The sequence below is a fragment of the Oryx dammah genome, unplaced genomic scaffold (assembly GCF_014754425.2).
Source record: "Oryx dammah isolate SB20612 unplaced genomic scaffold, SCBI_Odam_1.1 HiC_scaffold_18, whole genome shotgun sequence".
Lineage (NCBI taxonomy): Eukaryota > Metazoa > Chordata > Mammalia > Artiodactyla > Bovidae > Oryx > Oryx dammah.
Window position 1 is genome coordinate 70,557,315 of NW_024070202.1, and position 19,750 is coordinate 70,577,064.

Below are 19,750 nucleotides of genomic sequence, written 5' to 3' on the forward strand. Positions count from 1 at the left end.
ACATGATATAATATTTATCTCTCACATTACCCAGAATTTTAGGAATTCCATAATTGGGTGCTGTGGGGAAGAGAAAGATAAGACGGAGAAGATGGAGAAAGGAGATAAATAAAGCTTGAGGCAGTTAATGAAAGTGTAGATTGTCTAGAAGAAAAGCCAGGAGAAAGTTTATCTTGCTCCATTAATCCTCTACTCACTCCATGAAATGAGAATGCACATATTGTTCTGGGGGAAAAAAAAAGAGAAAACTAAACCATATGCCATTAATACATTTGACCAACTGTGACATTTTTTAAATAAGGTTTTAACTGGTTTTATTACACCAACTGTGTAATTTCAAAATGACTCCATCATCTATTATATCTATTATAAACAAGTACTTTGTTTAACCAAGCCAATAATAACCTTCGCAGACAGAGAAGGTTGGGATTTGAGAGAACCAAATCCTGATTGTTTAGATAAGGGGAAAGAGAGTCTTTGGCTAGAAATAGAAAAAAGACTATGATCTTGAAAAATTGTAATTTATCACACAATTACCAATAATTTGATATTTTTCTGTAGTGTATGGGAGCAGCTGTCCAGCATCTGAAGAGGCACCAACCACCCTACCGCTCCTGCCCCATCACACAAACACACACACACACACACACACACACACACACACATTCAGTTTCTTGGTTGCACACTCACAATTTAGCTCCCAAAGGGATAGTAAAGTCTGGCTGTGTGAACATCACCGGGGGTGTCCTGATGGGGTGGGGGTGGGGTTGCCAAATAGTCAAGTGACTTACACAGGAGTCTCTACCTCCTCTCTAGGCCTCTGCCTGGTCAGCCCAAACTGCGAGCAGCTGCTGATGGCAGATGGATGGGAGGGCAGAGCAGAGAGAAGTTTCCTTGCCTTTCACTTCCTGTGAGGTACATCCAACACTATCCTGGGTTCAATGAAAAGGCATCAGCGGTCCGGGTATTTTTTAGCTGGTAGCCTTTTTTCCTTTTGATACAGGCTTTTAACATGTTGCTATGCTCATCACTTTTATTTCTTTCCAAGCACTTGGCTTTGCTCCTGCCTTCTGGAGAAGCATAGGCTCTTTCATTTTGCAGGAGATAGACTGGGTCCTTCTTTAGTGTATTGTGTGTACATTTTGTTTTCCGTGGTGTGCAGTATTTGTGGTGAGCGAGGCCACAGCTGGCTCCCTTGGTGAAGGCATTGGTCTCACTTTGGGCTGCTCCTTGAGGACACTGGGGGCCTGCACTGTGACTCAGCTGGAAGGACACAGCTAGACTAACATCCTGCTTCTATCTTCTATGTCAGGGTCTCCAACCTCCGGGCCATGGGCCTATACCTCCTGCCAGATTAGTGGCAGCATTAGATTAGAAATAAAGTCAGAATAAATAAATGTAATGTGCTCAGATCACTCCCAAACCATCCCCCCCACACACATACACACCCCAAATCTGGGGAAAAATTGTCTTCCACGATATTGGTCCCTGGCTGATGCCAAAAAGGTTGAGGACCACTGTTCTATGTGACAGGAGGAAACAGACCCTTCTGCATGTCCAATTTCATCTGTAAAATGGGAACAATAATACCAGACTCAGAGGATCGTAAGGATGACATGAAATCAAATGCCTGAGACATAGGAAAAACTCCCTAGTTGAAAGGTTGACCCCTGATCTCTGCCAAAGGAAAGCCATCCTACCCGAATATCATACCATCTGTGTCTCACACCACACAGGTGGAGCAGGAACCATGAAGCCAAGGCCACAGGACAAGTGCTGCTGGGTCATCCATGCTCTGCAGTGTAGCCCCTTCCCAGCACCAGCGGCCCATGAAACCCATCTTCCCCTTTTCTGATGCGACCTTGCATTTGCACCTTCATCACACTCAGTCTTGCAATACCCTTAGGTTGTTGTTTGATATTAATATCATTGGAATCACAAATTTTGTCAAGCTGAAATTGATCTACTTTCTGGGCCAATCCTTCCCCTTTAGAAGGGAAGTCCAGTAGACCCAGAAGGTTGTGTGACTTACTGCGAACACCAAAGCTCACTCGTGGCAAAACTTGGTCTCCAGATGCACAGGACAGCAGAGTTTTCCCCAACCCAGTCTCACAATATTATTTAACTTCTGTGTTTTCATGTGTGACCCCTACCTCAGCATCAACCCCGAACGCTCCCACACTGGTTTTTAAAGTTCCCTCCAGGCATATCTGCTCACAGGCTGTCCTGCATTTGAAGGGAGTAATTGATGAAAACTTGCTGAACTGGGCCAGTCAAGAGAAGGAGGAATTCCTAGACATGTCATCAGACAAACATTTCAAGTAGCTTCCCCTTCAATTTTACAGACATACTGATCTTAAAAGTGATATGGATAAAATTTTCAGGTAGGTAGAGGAGGGTTATCTTGAACCAATGGCCACTGCGTTCCTTCCCCTGAGAGAGCAGTGCCTTTGTGCAGGTGGGAGCTGGGCTGCGTACAGGGCTGCACATTGATACTGTTACTCAGAACACAAAAGAGCAGGATATTTGAAGTTTTTCCTGCACCTTATGACAAATAGGACCTCTTTACAATAGACTAACTGTCCTCAGACTCAACCAAGCAGCAGCTCCTAACCTAGTTCACTTTCAAGCATAGTGGTGCGGGATGAAGGTACAAAACCCAGTGGAAAGCACTGCACACATTCAGAGAGAGAATGGGTGCCATTGGGATGGATGCCGGGAAAGTGGAGGCCAGTCTGCCAATTAGGGGAGAAGTGAAGCAGATGACACTTGACACTGGGTGGAGAAGGCGGGGGTTTCAAATACGTATCGGATTCCGTTTTTACCAAGAGGGCAGCTTTAATCAAGTTCCCAGTGTAAATATTACCAATATAAACCAAATAATGGAGGTTAAATGGCCACTCTCGAGGTCACTGACTCTTGGTCAAGCTGGAAGATTTCACATCAAATGGACCATTGGAATATACCTGGAGGGGCTCTGTGTCTGACTATGAAACCTGAGCCCGCACTGACTCTTTGGCTGTGGATGGAGTGCACAGAGTTGTGAGAGCAACCGGGCTGTCTCTGCTTTCAGCTCAGGGATTGTAAACCAGATGCGCTGCGGCCCCGGGTTCCCATAAACACAAAGAGGGCTGTGGTTTCTTCGTGGCTGAGAATCAAAGTGAATGTTGGCTGCATGAGCTGAAGTATCCTGCTCACTGATGTCCACAGGGATGGACAGCTGGTGGTCCTGGGAGGGGACCCTTCTCCTACTTGGTTCTGGAAGCTGTGGTTTCTCATGAACTCTCAGGCAACTGTTCATAAGGTGTGCTATGAATTGAGTTACTAGATCTTGCTGTATATATACAGATAGCCAAAGTGTTAGTCTCTCAGTCACGTCTGACTCTTTGTGACCCTGTGGATTGTAGCCAGCCGGGCTCTTCTCTTCTGTCCGTGGAATTCTCCAGACAAGAATACTGAGTAGGTTGCCATTCCCTTCTTCAGGGCATCTTCCTAATCCAGGGATCAAACCTGGGTCTCCCACATTGCAGGCAGATTCTTTACCATCTGAGTCACCAGGGAAGCCCATAGAGATAGGTCACCATATCAAACTAGAGATGAACCTGGAGTGAAAATGGGGTCAACATAATCCTGATCAGCTAGGCAATTTTGAGCATGTCTTCCCCTCTTACTGTCTTCCGCTTTTGCTTTTGTCTGGCCGTGCAGCCTCATTTGTCTCTGTCTTCTATTGTCCCTGCTGCCCAGTTCCTCAAATCATTGTCCTCAGCCTCTCACACAGGCTTCCTTGCTGTTAGGAGTTTATGGTCTTCCAAAGAGAACAGCATAAGAAGACAGTCTCCCGCAAGGAACTTCTCACAGTTAGTGCTCTCAGGAGGGGAAAGAAGGAGGGTAAACTCCTTCTGGATTGGGGGTGTTCACAGGAGGTGATTTTTACTATTATTTGTTTAAAACCCTAATCTTAAAAAAAAAAAATGCCAAGAAAGGTCTTCACTGAAAGACGTTTTAATGGACTGAATTTTAGACAAAGGTTGGAAGGGAGGGTGTTCTGGATAAAGAAAATAAGCGCTCAGAAGGCCAAGGTGTGGACGTGGGGAAGCATATGCAGTGTTAGTAGGACAACGAATGAGGGAAATCCACAATGAGCCTAAAAACACGGTTGGGGCTTGAGGGAAGTCTCCAATGCTGAGCAGAGTGGTTGGTGCTTGCACTTTCTGTGCAGAGAGGGTGCCCTGGTAGCCTCCGTCTCCAAGCCACGTAGACCTCTGGTTATAGATGTTCCCTTTCATCCCTCTGTGTGTGGATGTGGTGTGGTCAGCCACCACTGCCCTCCTCCCCTGGACTCCATGCAGGGGAGAGGCCACACAGTCAGAACTCCGCCTCCTGAGTCTTGTGGTTTTTTTGGATTTTTTTTTTTAAGAAACAACCGAACAAAATCAGGTACCTTTATTTCACTGTACCCTATTAAAAAGTGAAATCATTGCCAAAGTCTTTTTGTTCTTGTAAAATGCTAATCATTATGCTAAGAGATTTATGTGCGTCATTGCATTTAACCCACACAGCACTCCCACAAGGCAGATTCCATTCCCAATTTACAGACAGAGAAACGGAGTCAGAGGGACGTTAAGAACATTGTCATACAGTGGAAGACATAGGGATTAAACTCAAATCTCTCTGACATCAGTCTGAATTCTTAACCGGGACTCACGGTGCTTCTTTAAATGAAATCATTGAAATGGTATCTTCTCAGCAGGTGTAGTTTTGGGGTCTCCTTCAGTTCTAACCAGGTTTGTGGTAAATAAACAATTTGTCATTTGCATGTCTTAGCCCTTTCTTCCAAAAACGGGCTTGTAATCAGCACTATGGAAAGATGCCCCACCCCAACCCACCCCACCCCAAGGTAAATCTAAGTGAGAACAGCGTGTGTCGGGCTGGCCAACTTTGAAGGGTGAAGATGAGCGTTCCGTGGATATCGCCCCAGCAATGCTCAGCAGCAGCCAGGACTTGCATGACTGTCCAAGCTGGTGCCTCACTTGTCACCGAACTACGCATCCTGGAGGAGAGCACAGACCCTATCCGGTTGCACAGCACCATGTCTCATCTAGTTCGACACAACACGGCCAGGGCCGGGGAAGGCTGCTGCCTGTGAAACGCAGCCCTTGTCATCTTTATGGGTACTCCAGACCATAAAACCCGAAGACAGATGACTGCAATAGCCACATTATCTCTTTCAAGGCAAAAAGGAGAGGAGGGTGCACAGTGAGATTGATGTAAAAAGCACTAGTCTAAGTAAACAATCTACATAAATTTGCATGTGCATGGAAGCATTGTTGTAAAATGTGATCTTCATTAAAGAGAGGCTGGTGATGTACCTTTAGGAGGGCCTGACGCCAGTGATTTCATCTGGTTCCCTTGTCTCTTTGGAGTCGTCCTGTACATGGAATATTTGCCTTGTCTAAATAATGCAACAAAATTGCCTGGAGTGAAAGCCACTGAAATCTAGATGAGGTAAATATAATACCTACTGTATAATTAATAGGGATTAAAGATGGATATTCACGTGTGCAATTTCCAGGGTCTTAGAAACAGATACATCCTGGTGAGATATTTTGGAAAAATGATTTAAAAGAGGGTATCCGGGTTAAGAACTAACTGTAACTCACTGATCCCAAAGGAAAATAGAGTAAAGAATAATCAAGAGAGACCTAAAAGAACTTCCTTAATAGAAAGATGGTAGGAAATAGTTGCTCTCATTCTCTCTCATCCCAGGACTGAATAAATAGAGAAAACAGCCTTTAACAAAAGCATAAGGGATTTAGGTTAACAAAATGACAAGCCTTCCTTTCAGAGGATAGCTTTGTTCAGGCTTCATCTGCTCAAAGAGGCAGATGAAACGGAGGCAGAAAAAGTAGGATGACTTGGGACTCTTTCAGTAGAAGAAATAAGGAAAAAGAAAAGTGCTCAGTCTTGCTAAAGATAATCGAAAACAGAACTACAGTCACTGGACTTAAAATTAAAGAACAATATTCCAGACTCTGGTTTTCAACTAGTAGCTGAGTGACCTTGGAAAGTTACATTGCTTCTCTGGACTTTATTTTCCTCATCTGTAAGACTGGATGGAACTTTGAACTAGAAATATTAATATCAACGGTTATTTCCAGTTCTAATACTTTGTCAGTTTGAGGTTCTAATGACAAGGAACAGTATGTTGTGATTTGCCTGCAATGGTCCTGATTTATGCCTAGTGTCCTTGTGTGATTATTTGCAATGCACATTTTCACTCTCAGAGTATCCTGGTTTGGACCATAAACTATGTGGTCACCCTACCTATAACAGTTACTATAACAATTTCCCTTCACACTTGCTTAGATTGTTTTCCACAGTACAGGTTTTAATCAAAAAAGCAAGAGAAATATTTAGCTGAACAACTAGTTTGTTTTCTTCCAAGAAACAAATAATAGTAATAATAACCGCTCTTGTTTTTTAAGTTGACCATGTGCCTGGCCTTCTTGTCTAGACCTTTCCAAGCATTAGCTAATGTGATTTCTCATTAAACTCTAGAAATTAAATGTTACTCATTTCTCTTTTATATTTGGGACCATTGAGGTACAAAAGGTTCAGACAACTTGCTCAAGTCAGTATTTGAACTTGAGTCTCTCTGACTCCCAGGCCCCAGCATTTCAGTTTTCCATCATGCTGCTTGCAGTACTATGCATTTTATTAATAGCCATACTGTGCCCCCCTCTCTTCACCCAGTGTTTTGGCTGGTTTTAGCAGCCAATTATCTTGGATGTGAAAGCAAAACCTTTGCAAGTTCCAAACCATTCCATATGACATTTAGACTTACAAATGAAAATCTTCCAAAACCACTATGATTTCATGTGAACAACATTTTCTGCCTTCCAGCATAGAAACTCAGACCCCTGGGTCACTGTGAAAGAGCCTTTGGAGCTCTACACTTTTTGATATTTACTAAACAAGGCCTGCCCAGAGATTATGGCAAATTGTGATGTTGATTAAACCATGATGTTCCTGTTACCCGGCAGGGCAAACGGTTGAGTGATAAAAGCAGTCCTGTGTTCTACAATCATTTTCAAAGCAAAGAAGGTCTGAACAAAATAAATGATTTGAATGCAAGACATAAACAACCAAACAGGCTGGCAAACGAGACCAGTAATGAGGCATCTGGGACACCAGTTCTGCTCCTGATGACTTTCAGGGCCAGCCTTGATGCCTTTCAGATTTTCAAAGAAAAATAAACTGGTGACAAAAGAACAGCAGCTGTGGGCACAATAAGGAAATTAGTTGGAGCAGATTTGTAATTAAGCATTGAAAATGGATCAGTATGATCCCTCCCTGCATACAAGTACCTTTCGTTTTTCGCCTCTTTTCAAAATTCCTTTTATTTTTTTTTCCCCTGAAATAAACACACTTTTCAGCTTCAGTCATGCATGTCTCGACCTGGGATATTAGCTAAGGATATTACTTTCTTTTTCTGGGAAAGAAACAAGAAATTAGCCCACAACAAGCCCCAGAACCCCGTGAAGTAAAATAACATTGACTTTGGGTTCCCATTTTGTTTTTTTGTTTTTTGTTTTCATTTTATAACTTTGGAAAGACAAAAGAGTTATCTCCGTTCAAAAGATTGTATGTTTATGTATAATAAAGAAAGGGTGAAAGATCTTGGGGTATTGGAAGGATGATTAAGTTTTATTTCCCAATACACAATGAGGAGGAAAATGTTATGATCTTCACGACTGTCTTTACATCATTTAACAACGGCATCGCAGACAAAGCTTAGGCTCTAAAGATATTGTCATACACTGGAAGTTTTTTTAAAAAAAATAGCAGTGTTTTTGTACAGAATGAACTTAAGTATTTTGATTATGCCTTCCAGGCTAGAGACAGCTCTCTGCCCTCCTCCTATGTCAATCACTTAGTTGCCCCCACCTCTACAACCCCTATTCAGATACCCCTGTGGGTGTCATGGCTGAGTCTCGGGAGCTACTAGATGGGGACAGATCTGGGCCTTGGAGAACTGGAAATTCGCGTATTTCTCAGAGGAGCCGATTCCTACTTTCCGGTCCACACCGGAGAGTGCGCCCTGTCTCCTGTCTCTTGGATCCTAGTCCCTCTTCCTGTAAATCACTCTGAGCCCGGAGAATCGTAAGGGGAGCGGGTCAGACCCAGGTGTCCCGAATCATTAAGCATGCTGGCTCCTCTAGGGGGCCAGCTAGACCCTCTGAGTTTTGACAGCAGTGAAATGTGACAAGAAAGTAAATATCCTGGTGCCCCACTTCTCCAGAGGTCAGGCGTCCCTCAATCCGCCTTCTGGAACTCAGTTGAGAAGCAGGAAGGAAGCAAAACAGGCTTGAAGCAGCGGAAACACAAGTCACAAAGCAATGCACTTTAACTATGTCTAATTGACTCTTAATTAACACACACTCCTAACAAGCCCATTTCTGTAGTCTCCCAGCCCACAGCGAATTAAAAGCAGAAAATTAGAGGAGGATGAGGAAGGATGGAAGAGAAATTAGTAGTGATCACACTGAAGGCAGTCAGAAATGATGACAAACAGTCTGAAATCAGAGGAAGAGATAAAAACAAGCCCCTTAAAAGCAGTCCCCAAATGAGCAAGATCAGCAGTCCACAGCTGTGTGGGGTCAACAGCATGGCGCAGCTGTTCCTGAGTGCCATGGTTCCTGCTCCAACAGCAGAGACGACCCGCATGAAGGAGCAAGCCTGTGCTGGGAACACAGAGACCCTGGCCAAGTGTCCGTCTCCTCCTTCCTAGGTTGTCCACCCCTGGAGTGCTTGCAATCTCCTTGGGACCTTGCTGTTAATATGGAGCCCAGAATTGAGGCCCTGCCCTGGGGGATTCTGATCCAAAACACCCGGATCCTCAGCCCAGGATTCTGCATTTTCGCAAGGCCCCTCCCACAGGGGTGGTGACTCGGAATCACACTTTCAAAAACACAGCTAACTCCTTTGCCAAACTGGGAAATGGCTTCCTCGAATCATGTATTGTTCTGGGCCCTACTGCTTCTGTGGAAGAAAAGCTTAGCGTATGATCTCTAAATTTAGCCAGACCAGCTAAAAGCATATACTAATTTTTATGATCAACTCCCAGGCAGCTGCTGAGCAGTCAGGAAAGTATTCGTGAGGATGACAGACTGATGCTTTTTTCAAAAAGGTGGCCTCCCAAAATGTGCTCAGTCAGGGTCTCTAACCTTTTTATCATGGTACACCACCTTAGTAAAAATTTTGGGGATACTCACTTTGAATAGATGTGTATTTTTATTTGTTTATAGTGTATACATGTGCTACTAAACTCATATATTGTTTTATCATAAAAACATATACAAGATAAAAATGAAATTAGAAGTTCTAACATTTTCTACACATATACCCCCTACCCCCTTTTAAGACTCTTGGGGTAAATTTTTGGCCAAATTCTATTCAACATCCACTAGAATGTAAGCTGTTTTGAGGGCATATTTTGCTTTATTTCTCACTATTCAAGGCCCACCACAATTCCTGGTTTGTGGTCCAGGAATGTTTTTGGGTGAATGAATGTAAGCATGTCTTGGGGTTTGAAGTGGCTAAGGTTTGGTTATCAGGAGTGTTCATCTATATGGAATATCTTTTCCTTCCATGGTAGTCAACAATGTGACTGAATAGAGAGAATACAGAGTGAAGTTGAGAAGCATCATCCACATGTGAGGAAACTGTCTATTAGAATTTAGGGAGTATGATTAATATTTATGAAGCTCAGGAAACCCTCTCTGGAACAGGGGAATGACTCATAGTTCATGAAAAGGTAAAAGTGTTGGTTGTTGTATAACAGGTATGCATTAAATACCATATGTGTTCATGAAGGGTTTTGAATGTGTGTGTGTGTGTGTGTGTGTGCGTGCACACGTGCCTGTGTGTTGATATTCTCTATGAAGTAGTAGTGAATTCCTTTTTCACGTACATTCTCTGTCAGATGCAATTTATTTAACTGAGAGACTTTTTTTTCTGGTTTGGGGAGACAAGGTAATATTTTTTAAATGTACTTTAAAATTAATACATACACTGGACCCTTCTTATGCAAAGACATTTAAAATCTTGTTGCTCACACAAAACATAACTGATGTTTATGTCATATGAAGAATCACTTTACAAAGCCCTATAGTTGTATAGCTTTAGTATTTTGGTTGTCAAAGTGACCATGAATTATAGTATCTGCCCATTGGTCATTGGCATGGCAATCTCTTAGTGAGTTGTAAGAGTCAATGGTGACTGCTGAGACGGTGAGGAAGAATTTACCTTGGGAAGGAGAGGGTAGACCCATCTTTGAAGAAAATGCACAATGTGATGGATACCTACTTCACTTAGTCTAGCACTTCTCAAACTCTGGTCTTAGGACCTCTTTACAGTCTTTAAAATTACTGATGACCTGAGCTTATCTGGCTATACATATTAACTATACTATATTGGAAATTTAAATGAAGAATTCTTTAAAATTTAAGAATGCACATTCCATTTGTTAACCAACAGAACAATGTGTGTGTGTGTGTGTGTGTGTGTGTGTGTGTGTGTTAGTCACTCCAGTGTGTTAGCTGTATCCAGCTCTTTGCACCCCCATGGACTGTAGCCCATCAGACTCCTCTGTCCATGTAATTTTCCAGGCAAAAATACTGGAGTGGGTTGCCATTCCCTTCTCCAGGGGATCTTCCCAACCCAGGGATTGAACCCAGGTCTCTTGTACTGCAGGCAGATTCTTACTGTCTGAGCCACCAGGAAACCCCCTAACAGGACAATGATTATAGCCTTTAGAAAACTCCACTGTCAACTAAGTAAAAGTGAAAAAGGCAAATAACATTTTGATATTATTACGAAAATAATTTCAACTGAATGAACACCTTGGTAGAGTCTCCAGAACCTCCAGGGCTCCCTGGAGTGTATTTTGTGAACCACTGACTTTGCAGATTCTAGAGACAAAAACCTAACTTTGTCTACTCTTGGAAGAAGCTATCAACCAAGACATAAGAGTGACATCTGGCTGCTGAAGACTGAGGAATTTCACTTGGATTGAGGCTCCGCTTGTGACAGCTGGTGATCCACCATATTATGACAAAGCACGTACCATGGTGTGCTGAATGTGAAGGATACGGTATTTATAAGAATGACCTTTTCACCCCTGAAATATTTGGAACTGGTGACCTTGTCTTTTTGACATGATCCTTGACACAGTGACCCATGTTCCTGTGAATTCGTTGCTGTGGCCATCTCTGGAAATCATTAGCTTCTGGGTGTGGGTGAAGAATTCTGAAGGGTGGTTGCTCCAGATCTTAGTCTTTGAGTTTCAATAGCATTATTCTTTTGAACTGAGATCTCTTCATTTCAGTAGGAATTTTCTGCTGTGTCACAAACAGGGTCGAAGAGGCAGCTATTCTCTTGGGCGAATATTTACTATTTTCTTATTTAAAGTTTAACTATACAAATATACAAATATTTACTTGTTGAATGAATGAAATTTGAAGCGTGAAATCAACTGAATGTATTAACCATGGTCTTGAAAGGACAGATCTTTTCTTAAGGCAAAATGGAGGAAGATCTTATCTCTTCCAGTGACAGAAAGAAGTGGGGTGGACTCACTCTTGATAGAAATAAGTTGGTCATTTAGAAGCGAATCAGGGGCCATGGGGAAAGAGATAAAATACCAATAAATACCATATAAAATACCAGTGCAAAGCCCTTTGTTCAAAAAGCAAGAACAAAGGGCATTAAAAGTAGTAAAATATAGAATGCTTTCCTTCCTTGTCACAGTTTTTCATTTGCTATCTCATATCTTTCTAAGTAAGTAAAAATAAAAATTTTTAATTATTGGAATGAGTTATACTACTTGTCTTTATATTTTAGAATGCCAGTTTTAAATGCAAATGGAAGAACATTTAACTTGTGTGCAGAATCACTGAAATTATACAATTTGTTTTTCATAGTATGTACATGCATATAGATTCAATTCTTACCAGAACAGTAGAAACACGTCACAAAACTCAGTTGTCTGTATTTCACTTCTTGAGACATGCATGTTCTGCCACACTTGGGAAGCAGATGGCTTCTTCCATAATATGCTAACCCTGTACTCACTTTGAGTCTCGTTCAAGTCCCACACAAAGTTGGTCCACCAGAATGCTATACTTGAAAGGCATTGCCAAAGCTATATGTGAATGGGGCAGCGGGAACCGGAGACGTGCACTACTGTGCATATCTTCTCTGCTTGCACACATGCTCCTTTGTCCCATTGGACCTCACAAGTTCAAGGATAAAATTTTTGAAAATTTCAAGATGGCAATAGCTGTGGTTTAACCAAGCATGGGCCCCTGCTGAGAATGAGGCATGGGGTCCTGTCTGACTGCACAGATTACAAACCCATGAAGCTGAGCCTGACTTGGAGGTGAGGCTCCTGAGCTGATGGTGGAGGCTCATTCTGGTCAGCTCTGTGTTATGGTGTGTGTAAATCTCTCAAAGGTCAGAGGTCCAGGATCCCATGGGAGAATGCTCTTCTCACAGTGCCAGGGAGATAAGAGAGCAGCAGAGGGAGCCCATGGTGATCTGTTGGGGTGCACAAAAGAAATTATTTAACTCATTTATCTACTTACTTTTTAATCCCATTCTTTAAAAATTTCCATGTGGTGTTATATATTTTCAGAATGCGTAAAACATATCAGCAGAGTACCGCATGTATAAAATTTATAAATATATAAACATACACTGATGTGTGCACGCAGAAATGTTTTACTGTAAGGAGTACTGGAAAGAACAATTGGAAGGCACCACCCCCAGAAGACAGCATAAGGAATGAATCAAGGAGTGTCTAGGGACTGAGGAGATGCCCATTTTGTTTACTTAGCAATGGCTTCCTGAGACAAGACTGAGTAGAAAGTGGAGACAAACCAGCACCCTGGCTGGGGTCAGCCCATATCCCAACCCCACCTTCCCCTGATGTGAGGTCAGCAGTCCTATGTGAGCTTCAGCCAGACAGGTGGACTTGAGTAGATGGGAGCTCCTTGATTTATAAGGGGAAGAATTTAAGTTGTGTCCATGGAAGAGACCCAGAAATAAAGCTTGGGCATCACTGGCTCTTGTTGGATTCCCATGAGCAAAAAAGAGACTAAAAATTCAAGGCAAAGCAAAAGGAGCCAAGTCAGTAGTAATAATTTATTGACTTTTATGCTGTTGAACTCACTATGAAGTGGGTCTTTACAGATGAGGAAATGGAGAGCCAGGACATGAAATGACTTGCTGCGGGTCATGGTTCTATTATCCTGTTCACCTATAGGTTGCAGCAGGCTGAGCAGAGATACCCCCATGTGGCAGGAATTAATAGTCATCATCCCCATTTTACAGATGAGAAAGGCTAAGGTTCAGAAGAAGGCTGTAATGACCAGAATTTGTTCTGGACAGAAGCCGGGCATGTGGTCCATAAGTGTGTCAGCCTGAGTCAGTCTAGAGACCAGTTGCCATGACTGAGATGCTGGCCAGCATCCTGTTCAGAGTGAACCCAGCTGTCTAACAGGGGGTCCCCAACCCATAGTACCAGTCCATGACCTGTTAGGAACCAGGCCACACAGCAGGAGGTGAGCAGTGGATGAAAATTAAACCATCCCTTTCTCCCTGCTGGCAGTGGAAAAATTGTCTTCCATGAATCCGGTCCCTGGGGCCAAAAAGCTTGGGGACCGCTGATCTAAGAGGGTGGACAGATCCAAGGGCTCAAATCTTAATCCCTGGTTTTAGAAATGAGTGAACACAATCTTTAGCTGCTGGACTGGAAATTATAAACTCAATTTACTTTATCTTTCAAAGCAAGTTCAAGGGCATTAAGAATCACTTTATAATGATCTCTTTGGTATTTATGGTATCCCTAAAAGGCAACAAGGCTGCTTCATCTCATATTTATATCCACGCAGAGCTAAGAAGCAGGGACAAGGTCTTCCCACTTAGGATGAGAAAGATGCTAACCAACCCAAAACCCCTGTGCTGGCTCTGACATGGTGCTGCAAATAAGGCAGCTTCTTACTGTCCTTCTTTTCTTATTTTACCTCATTTGGTTAAACCACACAAGCTCCGTGCTTGGAACTTCCGTTTTCTTATCTTGAACATCATGTACTGTTCCAGCTCACAGGCAGCCACCCAGGAAGGAAGCATTTCATTCCTTTCAGACAGAGGGCCTGGCTAGCCAATGGCCACATTGTTGAAAAGCTCTGTAAGTAATAAAGAAGCTTCTTTTTGCTGCATTAAAAAGGTCAAGAACTGGAAAGTGTGTAGAGTTAGAGTTTAATAGTCATCTCTGATCTGCTTACCTTGAAATCAAGTATCAAAAGAAAACTTGGAGAAGCAATGGTGAGAGAGACAGAAACAGAGACAGACAGACAGATGGAATCAAGCTCAGGTCTCTTTCCCTATCCATTTTGAGTTTCCCTGCTGCTGCTGCTGAGTCGCTTCAGTCGTGTCCGACTCTGTGCGACCCCATAGATGGCAGCCCACCAGGCTCCGCCGTCCCTGGGATTCTCCAGGCAAGAACACTGGAGTGGGTTGCCATTTCCTTCTCCAATGCATGAAAGTGAAAAGTGAAAGGGAAGTCACTCAGTCGTGTCCGACTCTTAGCGACCCCATGGACTGCAGCCCACCAGGCTCCTCTGTCCATGGGATTTTCCAGGCAAGAGTACTGGAGTGGGGTGCCATTGCCTTCTCTTACGTCCAAGTAAAACTTAACAAATCAATACATCAGGCTTCAGCCTACTTCATACTTGCTGGAAACCTAAGTGGTGCTAATTCTTTATTGTAATCAATTCATTATTCAAATTGCTATTATATGCTTATCATTTTCAATGTTACATGAAATGTGTTTTCTTTAACCAACATAACTTGGTTAAGCATTTATTTTCATAAAATATATAGATACCTCAGTGAATGCATTCTTTGGACTGCCCCGCCGGTGGGGGGAAGGAAATTTGCCCAGCAAATTGTCAATCTTACCGTTTTTTTTTTTTTTTTAAGCTCCTGGTTTCTTGAAAAATGCTCTTTAAATGAGCTATTTACTTTTGATTTACACAGCAGATGACTTTGAGAAGTTCTAAATTAAATAGGTAAAAAATGTTTCAAATGATGCAAAAATATAAAAAATGTGATATGGAAAAATACCTGAGTCTCTCCTACCTAAAAAGTTATGTTGGGAATTAAACTGTGAATTGGGTAGAAAGAAACCTCACACTCATTTTTTTTTTCTATTGTAGGAAATTTTAAAATATGCATTCAATTCTGGACCACTGGGAGTCATGGAAAGTTCATGGATGGTCTCAAAAAGTATTTCTGTTATACTTTCACATGTAGGAAGCATATATAGGACTGAAGAGAAAATATATAATGTTTCAAATATCAGTTTTACACTAAACACCTGACTCTGTGTGACTGGAGAAGTGTTTGGTTTAGCTCTTCTTCCACCTCTTCACCTCCGATCCTCTCCCCAACCTAGAGATATGTAACAGACAGCGCATGCTTGGTTGGAATTCCTCTCTCTTCCTCTCCCTTGCTCTACTGTCTTTGAACCTTCTTGGCCTTCCATAAACAGTCTCTGCGAAGGGAGAAGTCTCCAACCAAAATAGCCAGCGTTTTCTGAGGGCTTACTCTGAGCTTCTCCATCTACCTTGACCTAGGCTCTTTAAATGAACCACAGCATTTAATCTTTACTGTGAGCTTTCGAGGTAGGTTCTGTTAATAGTCCCATTTTAAAGCTGAGAAAACTGAGTCATAGGGGAAATAAGTTGCCCGACAATATATAGTTTGTAAAAGGTATAGCAGGATTTCAACCCAGGCAGCCCAGCCTGTCTCCAAAGTACATGCTTATAACCAAATACTATACATACACACAGACACACACACACACAACCAAATGCTCAACACACACACAGTAACCCATCACCCCTGGCAAAAGAGGAGACAGGAGTGTAAAGGAATATAATGGTTGGAGGGATGGAAGAGTAATGACTTGAAGGAGGGCAGAAGAGAGGCTTGCTGGAAATGACCTGTTTCTTGATCCAGCTGCTGGGTTTGGGCATCTTGTAAAAATCTGTGGCACTGATTCAGTTCAGCTCAGTCGCTCAGGCGTGTCCGACTCTTTGCGACCCTGTGAACCGCAGCACGCCAGGCCTCCCTGTCCATCACCAACTCCCGGAGTCCACCCAAACCCATGTCCATCGAGTCGGTGATGCCATCCAACCATCTCATCCTCTTCTCCTCCTGCCCCCAATCTTTCCCAGCATCAGGGTCTTTTCAAATGAGTTAGCTCTTCACATGAGGTGGCCAGAGTATTGGAGTTTCAGCTTCAGCATCAGTCCTTCCAGTGAACACCCAGGACTGATCTCCTTTAGGATGGACTGGTTGGATCTCCTTGCAGTCCAAGGGACTCTCAAGAGTCTTCTCCAACACCACGGTTCAAAAGCATCGATTCTTCGGTGCTCAGCTTTCTTTATAGTCCAGCTCTCACGTCCATACATGACCACTGTGGCACTGACTGCTTGTGTACTTTTATGGATGTATTGTTGTTCAGTTGCTAAGTCGTGTCCAACTCTTTGTGACCCTATGAGCTGCAGCACACCAGGCTTCTCTGTCCTTCACTATCTCTTGGAGTTTGCTCAAACTCATGTCCATTGAGTCAGTGATGCCATCCAACCATTTCATCCTCTGTTGCCCCCATCTCCTGCCCTCAATCTTTCTTAGCATCAAGGTCTTTTCTAATGAGTCTGCTCTTTGCATCAGGTGGCCAAAATATTGGATCTTCAGCTCGCCATCAGACCTTCCTAGTGAATATTCAGGATTGATTTTCTTTAGAATGACTGGTTTGATCTTGCTCTTCAATGGACTCTCAAGAGTTATCTCCAACAACACAAGTTGAAAGCATCAATTCTTCAGTGCTCAGCCTTCTTCATAGTCCAACTCTCATATCTGTACATGACTACTGGAAAAACTATAGCTTTGACTATATGGACCTCTGTTGACAAAGTGCTGTCTCTTCTTTTTAAAACTCTCTCAGTTTGTCATAGCTTTTCTTCCAAGAAGAAAGCGTCTTTTAATTTCATGGCTGCAGTCACCATCTGCAGTGATTTTGGAGCCCAAGAAAATAAAATCTGTCACTATTTCCACTTTCTCCTCATCTATTTGCCATGAAGTGATGAGACGAGATGACATGATCTTCGTTTTCTGAATGTTGAGTTTTAGGCCAGCTTTTCTATTCTCCACTTTTACCTTTGCCAAGAGGCTCTTTAGTTCTTCATTGCTTTCTGCCATTAGAGTGGTATCATCTGCATATCTGAGGTTATTGATATTTCTCCCGGCAATCTTCATTCCAACTTGTGATCCGTCCAGCCTGGCATTTCAAATGATGTACACTGTGTATAGTTAAATAAGCAGGGTGACAATATACAGCCTTGACATACTCCTTTCCCAATGTTGAACCAGTCTGTTGTTCTATGTCCAGTTCTAACTATTGCTTCTTGTCCTACATACAGGTTTCTCAGGAGACTGGTAAGGTGGTCTGGTATTCCCATCTCTTTAAGGATTTTCTACAGTTTGTTTTGATCCACACGGTCAAAGGCTTTAGCATAGTCAATGAAGCAGATGTTTTCTGGAATTCCCTTGCTTTTTCTATGATCCAACAGATGCTAGCAATTTGATCTCTGGTTCCTCTGCATTTTTAAATCCAAAGTGTGTATTATACTTCAATAGAATTAAAAGAGAAAAAGGAAATGAGCATAAATATCTTAATTATTTTTGCTCATTTCTCATTTCCATATATATATGGAAATATATATGGTGTGGGAAAACTGAATAGTCATTTGCCTTAATTAATCTTGTCAAAAGAGTCTCTGAGGGAATTTTTCCCATATGCAGGTAGCTGGGCAGGTGCCCTGGATTTGCGTGGAGGTCTTGCTGCTAGATAATTTTGCGTAATGACTTGATCTCTATCTCTCAGTTTATTTCTCTGCAAAACTGGGTATGGCTGATTCCTACATTGCAGAGTAGGATTAAACGATCACTTTATATAAAGACTTGGAAGTGGAGATAATCTTGCCTTCTTTGATGCTAAAGTGGTGAGGGCAATTAGGGTGTCCCAGCAGGTGCAGGGGAAGAAGCACTGGGCTTCATGTCTAGTGACAGGGATTCTGCTTCTTAAATAAAGTACAGATATTTAAAAGCCATTTCATTGGCAGGGTCTAGGTGTGTTCCTTCTTCAGGTAAAAAGCTCTTTCCTTTACCACAAGCTGTATGACCAGATCCAAGATTAGTCAGCCTGACACAAATGAATCCACCAACTTCTCCTTGTTCAGAAGGTGCAGACATTGCAAAAAGTACATTTCCCTGTCTCTGGAGTAAGTTGTGTTCCAGAATTAAAACGCTAAGGTGGAAGTGAATGGATCTATCACATTTCTCAGCATCTGTGACAAAGACTGAATTCCAAGGAGAAGTAAATGAAGGAAGGAAGAAGTTGAATTTCTTGAACAATGTGACTATTACTGTTTCTTCCCATTAGCTTGATGTGTTTAAAAAAACCTGTAACATCTGAAATCTTTGTTCCCTTCTTTTGGGGCATCCATCACACAAAGCTGGCCTGCAGGCATTTGTAAGATGCCTACTCTCTGTAGCCCTTCACTGTGTCCATCCACACCTGATGGCCTGCCCTTCACAAAAGCCCATTCTAATTTTGCCAGCGGTCAGCTCCACTTGCCACAGTCCCGTCAAAGCAGACAAATTAAACATGTCAGGTGACATATGGAAGAAAAGAGTTACTGATTTATTGAGGAGCTTTTTATGGATAGGAGTTATTTCTCTTGGCCTGATACCTACTCTCCAGGCTTGATCGCATTTCAAGGTACTACAGTCATCTACTCAAATATTCTAGGTCCTCAGATGTTTGTGTGCACACATCTGTCTGTGTGTGTACATGTCTGAATACGGTGGGGAAGCTGCAGCAAGGCCATTGATTGCAAAGGGAGAATGAAGGGGGAAAGTCCCCGCTTCTAATGATTTTCTGTGCCACTATGGCTATCTTAGTTGAGAAAAGGACTTAGGGTCACATTGTTAATGAAAAAACTCTTTAGGTGAACAAGTTTGAAAACATTGTACTGTTTATTTGAAGAAGTACATAGAAAGCCCTATTTTTCCTTCAATTTTTGTTTGCAAATTGAATGCTATCATGTCTATCTCTTGTATTGCTTTATAAAAAAAGACATAGTGGTATGGGAAGGTCAGATTTGGGGGTGATCCTTCTCCCTCTAGCTTTTCAGATGTCACAGCCAGATGAAGGATAATTTAAGAAGCACGGAGCTGGGTGATGGGTCTTACAGAGCTGCCTGTCTGCTGGACCTGGAGGAAAGCTTACCCCAGCAAGGTAATTTACGACAGAAGACAATGTCAGCTCCCTGCAGGCAGCACAGCCTAAATTCTCCGAAGAATCCTGTTTTATTGGAGAGAGCTGTAAGGCTGGAGACAGGATAAGTTATAGCTTTCCAGTGGCTTTCCCCTTCCTCCTTTTCCTTGTTGTGATTGTTATTTATTATTTGTGGGTACGGATGAGAGGGTTCACTTTGCCAACTTTTGAACTCTCTAGATTCATGGCTCCAAGTTTTGAACTGTCCCTGAACCTTCCTGCCTTCGAGTTCCTATTCTCTTAGCATTCTGTAGCGTCCTATTGTGAATGGAGAAAGAC